This window comes from Lipotes vexillifer, unplaced genomic scaffold, assembly GCF_000442215.2.
Source record: "Lipotes vexillifer unplaced genomic scaffold, Lipotes_vexillifer_v1.1 scaffold58, whole genome shotgun sequence".
Taxonomy (NCBI): Eukaryota; Metazoa; Chordata; class Mammalia; order Artiodactyla; family Lipotidae; genus Lipotes; species Lipotes vexillifer.
The window spans coordinates 4,243,643-4,249,565 of NW_006781997.1; positions in this window are offsets into that span (position 1 = coordinate 4,243,643).

Here is a 5,923-nt window from a genome sequence, read left to right on the forward strand (position 1 = left end):
CTAGTGGCACAGTGGTTGAGAGTTTGCCTGCAGATGCAGGGGACACGGGTTCGAGCCCTGGTCTGGGAGGATCCCACATGCCGCGGAGCAACTGGGCCCATGAGCCACAGCTGCTGAGCCTGCGCGTCCAGAGCCTGTGCTCCGCAACAAGAGAGACCGAGATGTTGAGAGGCCCGCGCACCGCGATGGGGAGTGGCCCCACTTGCCACAACTAGAGAAAGCCCTCGCACAGAAACGAAGACCCAACACAGCAAAAATAAATAAATAAATTACTAAAACTCCTACCCCCAACATCTTCTTAAAAAAACATAAAAAAGATACACTGAGGCATATTAAAATTTTTAAGAGTTTATTTGAGCATTTATGGATTCTAATTGGGTAGAGACAAGCTGGAAGTAGTTAGGAGCACTCCACCAAAGGAGCCAGAAGAAAGAGAAAGTATGGAAGCAAAGAAAGGAAATTATTTGATTGGCTAGAGCGTAAAGACTAGTTCGCTATTTGTGATTGGTTGTCCTTAGCTTTCCATTTCATAACCTTGAGTTATTTACAGGCTTAGATTTTGGTTTGCTTACCTATGCTGCCATGGCATTAGAGCCACATCAGTCTCATGTCCTCCTTGTTTAACTAATTTAACACCAGTATAATGTGCCTGAAATCATGTATTTAAAAAGATTAAATCCCAGGTTAAACCTGAGTTCTACATGGTTCTAAAGCCTGTGCTATTTGCAATAAATATGCTATCTTCTGTCTGTTGGGGAGGTATCATTCCAAGATGGCAGACTAAATAAGAAAAACTATGAATTTCTGGGTAAAATAAAATCAGAATTCTTTAAAAGGCCCAGCTAATCTTAAGAAATAAAGGGAAATATCCAGGTAACAGAATCAAAGAAGAAACTGACAAGTAGAGTGACAAGCACTGACTGGAGCTGAGCCTCTGGGCATCCTGGGGTTGGGGAGGGTTTCAGTTCCTTAGATGCTGGGTATTTAACCTCCAGGAAGGGATAGGAAACAAGATTTGGGGTTAGGCATGGCAGGAACAGTGAAAGAGTGAACCTAAAAAAATCTGCCCAATAAGACAACAAAGGATGAATGAATAACCCTGGGTGCCAAGGGCAGTCTCCCCTGAGGAATTAAAACCAGGGGGCTGTGCTGCACACAGGCTTGGGTCTTTCAGTATAGTCTAGTAACCGCCAGTCCAAAAGTTAAAATACAAACCGGTGCAGGGTGGGTGATATTCCTGGTATTAGGGTTGCCAGATTTAGCAAATAAAAATTAAAGGACATGAATACTTTTTTAGTATAAATCTGTCCCATTGCACAGAACATACTTGAACTAAAGAATTATTTGTTTTTTATCTGAAATTCAAACTTAACTGGGTATCCTGTATTTTATCTGGCAGACCTACCTAGTGTACCTGACAGATACAAATTCGAAACCCCTCAGAAAGGACATTGTCATGAAGTTTTCACAAGGAGGAAAAAGCCCTGCTGAGGGATTGCTCACAATCAAAAGTCTGAGACCACACAAAGACACAAACCATCACAAACAAGAGTCGGTAGAAACAACAAACAGGACAGAGCCTCAAGAACTTCTGCTTGTTCATTCACTGAGCAAATACTTCTTGAACACTGTCCTAAGTGCTGGGAGTATGCAGGGAACAAAACAGACAAAAGTCATTCCCCTCATGGGATATGGTCTAGTGGGAGAGTCAGATAATAAGCAAGAAAACAAAACTGTGCTGGATTAGTGACACAGATTAAGGAGAAAAGTAAAGTAGGAAAGGAGATGGAAAATATGTTAGAGGAGAAATGTGCAGTCTTCTGCCAGGGAGAGGAAGGAAGAGGTCGTGGAGGTTTCAGTGGAGTACAGACTTGACAGAGGTAAAAGAACAAGCCGTGCACCTATCTAGGGGAAGAGCTTCCCAGGAAGAGAACAGCAAGTGCAGAGTGTGTCCCTGGCACGTGTAGGTGACAGCCAGAGGGCCCACGTGGCTGGCATGGGGTAAACAAGGTGGGAGAAGTGGGAGATGAGGTCAGAGAGGTGACAGCACGATGGGGGGCGCAGATTACAGATTTGTCCTGTCCAACACAGTAGCCACACGTGGCCATCTACATTTAAATAAATGAAAATTCAACAAAATTTTAAATTTATTCCTCAGTCACTCCAGCCACATTTCAAGTGCTCCATAGCCGCAGGTGGCTGGTGGCTACCCTACTGAGCAGCTCAGAGAGTACTTCCATTCTTGCAAAAGTTTTCCTGGACAGTGCTGACAGAGCCTTATCACTGCACAGACTTTGGCTTTTACTCCAAATGAGATGAAGATAACAGAACAATCAAAGAGAATTTAAAATTAGTAGGTTTCAAATGATTAAAAGAAGGAATCAAAGCCAAAGAAAATACCAAGACAGTGTAGAAAAGACTTGAAAAAGAATCAGTAGATCGTCCAGAAATTTTTTTATAATTGACATTAAAACCTCAATGATTAAACAGCCGATTAGATAGCAGAATTGGGAATTAGTAAACTGGAGTGTAATATGTAATCTTATACAGTGCTTCATGTGGGCTAGACGGTGCTCTGAAAGCTTCATTTAATCTTCATAATAGCCATAGGTAGGGGGAGAGTATTTGTTTTCCCCCAGGTAACAAGCAAGGAAACAGGTGCAGAGAAGTTCTGGTGCCTTGTCCACCACGCACTCAACAACTGTGCCATGTTGTCTTTCAGGAATTTACCTAGAACGCAGCACAGAACGATAAAGAGATGGAAAATAAGAAGGATGTAGAGACATGGGGGATAGAATGAGAAGGTCCAATGAGCATCCAACAGGAATTCCAGGACTGAATAAAGAAAACAGCAAAGAGGCAAGTAGTATTGGAAAAAAGGGGCTGAGACATTTTCACAGTTGATAAAGATGAATCCTAAGATTCTAGAAGCACAAGTCCCAAGTGAATACAAATGAATTTATAGCCCAACACAAAGTGGTAAAATTGCAGAATACCAAAAAGCAGAGTGAAAAATCTTAAAAGCCTCTAGGGGAATTTATTCCCAGAATAGGGAGAGGCTGGGTGAGAGACCCATAGTGGGAGATGAGAGATGTGTAGTGGGCCATGAACACAGCAAGTGTGGCTTTGAGAAGGGCACTGGGTGACTGGATGGGCTGTGTTTTGGGGAGGGACTGCTAGCTGGACCCTAGCTTCTCATTAGTGGGACTCAGCTCCTCCCCGTTCCTGGCAAGAGCCTAGGCATGTGCTCTCTCTTACAGGGTGAGCACTGCTCTCAGAACCTTAATAAATATTTGGTGCATGAATGAATGCAAGAGAAGCATTTTGAGAATAGTGAGGCGAAGCTGGTGGCTATACTTGGATTGCTGAACTGATGTATGTATTTATGAGAGGCCTTGTGATGATGTTTTTATGAAAGGCTATTCATGGTGTCTACAGTTGTGCATATAATATAAATTTGATTTTAGTTTCTGCTAAGAATCTTAAGCAGTGTAAGATAAACACAGAAAAATCTCTAGCATCCTTTCCAGAGGTTTTCTAGGCTGATTATAAATATTGGTGCAAGTGTAAATCATAGTAGTAGAACCCAGAGCACAGTTTCAGCAGCCTCTGTGGACAGCTTAGTCTTGTCTGTCAGAGCAGATGTGTTTCCACCACAATTGTAAAAAGTGACAGAATGCAATCTTTGCCTCCCAATAGGATTTGATAACAGAAAAAAAACAGACAATTGCCTTATCTTATGTGCTAATGTTGCAAAACAGTGGAAAAGATAAACAGTATTTTCCTGCTCTTGTCCTCTAGTTTAGGCTTGGCTGTGTTGGGTGTATCAGACAGACTTTTCCACTGCCCATGCTAGGTTACACAGTAGGCCATTCTGAGGAAGCGGTGTTCCAAAACAAAGTCCTGTTCTCCCACTTTCTGTCATGATTAGATCATGTATACAGGGAAGAAATGTGATAGATGGACCCAGCCCCACTGTAAAGAAGTCTGTTTTTATGGACTAATATTTTAATGTTAAAAATATATACAGCCCAAATGTCACAATTAATTCTTATCTGTAAGCCTTGGAGGAAGGCACATTCACATCCTTGTTACACATGAGGAAACTGAGGCTTAGGGTTATATAATGACCAACTGAATATACAAATGGATCATGGCCATACCATAAGTAAAAACGGAACTCTGGCTGGCAGTGCAGAGCAGTAAGCACGGGAAACCAACTCATCATCCATAGTCACCAGCCCAGAACCCGGCGGCCTGCTGTAAAGTCAGACTTATAGGAAGTCTACAAGTTGTAGACTGGATTGTTACTTTTTGTAACAATCCAGGAAGCCAAACTAAAATGCATGAAACAATCGATCCCAAATCACTAAGATTTTATTAATAACTGACAGCTTCCATAATTTTTGTCCCCAGTTCCAACTTAGGACCAACCAGAGGAAGCCAGATATGCTCCTTCCACTGCACCACTTGCACTTTTATGGAGGCTGAGCCTCAAGTGCCTTCAGTAGCCCAGCAAGCAGGACACCAGTGAGAGACTGGGGTATGTACTTTGGTTTGGCATAGTTTATTGCAATTAGTATTCGTAGAAAACCATGTAAACTCACAAGGTAAATGGTCTAACCTCCACAATAACCACAGGTAGTCTGCTGTGACCTTCCAGCACCTCAGTATTCTAAAATCTATGTTTCACAGAAAGTCAGTCATGCAAATAGGATTATAATACATTTTTAGGGAAAGTATCTTTTTGGTCCACATTTTCTATTAAAACAAACAAACATACACTTTCCTCTTTGGCAAAAGAGGTTAAATCCCCCCACCGTGAACTCACAAAGCAAGCTCAGGTAAAAACCACTGAACATGAGGTACAGCTGAAGTCTGGGCTAATCTGGAATTACAGACACATACTCGAGGGGAAATTTTTTCTTACAAAATTAGTTCAGTTTCCAACCATCTCAGTAGAAAAGCTCTATGTAGATTTGGCCTCAGTCACTTTTGTAAGAACACATGTCAGGTAACTTTTCTGCGTTTCAGAGTACGATGTGCTATTTCTGAATAAAGTCATGAAAAGTGTGGGTGTCTGACCTCAGCATATTTTTAATCTGAGGTACAAAAGCATCTGACACAGTAATTTACAGCGTAATTGCTGGGCCACCTTCATTCAGTTTGTTGAGAGAGCAGTTTTGGTTGCCGTTAAGTCTCAGCATTTGGCTTTGCAGACAGTTTGAAAAGGCACACTTGCATGTGAAAGCAAGTATCTGCCAGGCCTGAGGTGACCGAGAAGCAGTGTGAAGGCCAGCTGCGAGGCCCCTGCAGGCTCCAGAGACCTCCTGCACCTTGCACGCCTTCACAGGCGTTGCGCATCCCCACCTGAAGTGGAGTCTAAGGAACTGGCAGCTGCTGAGGTGGTGTATTTTGTTTGTTTGTTCTTTTTAATCTAGTCATAATTGCAAACAAACAACCACCCTGGTGTGCTTTTCTTGCTTCAAGTAATTTCATTCCTTCCAGGAGAAGAATGTTAACAATTCTTTTAGTTCTCCATATCAGAGGAAAGGAAATGAGCCATAATAACAACAAGATTAAGTTTAAACAGACCTGCTGCTAACACACTATCAATCAGATAAAATATCTTTAAAAAGTGAACATTACTATTATATACCTTTTTGCAACAGCCGCATTCTCCTACATAACCTCCATGTAGAACCAAAATCTGCACAAGCAAACTTAAGTTAACTTTAATTCTTGTTAAATACAATTCTGTACAGATTGCACATTTTACACCGAAGCAGCTCGGTATCACAGTTAGAGAAATGAAAAATGCCATCTGAAAACTAATTTTTCTAGCCCCACAAAACCCAACAGACTCCCTAAGGGTCAGAACAAAACCAGCTGCACAATTCTGTAAACAGTGGCGGGGGGGGGG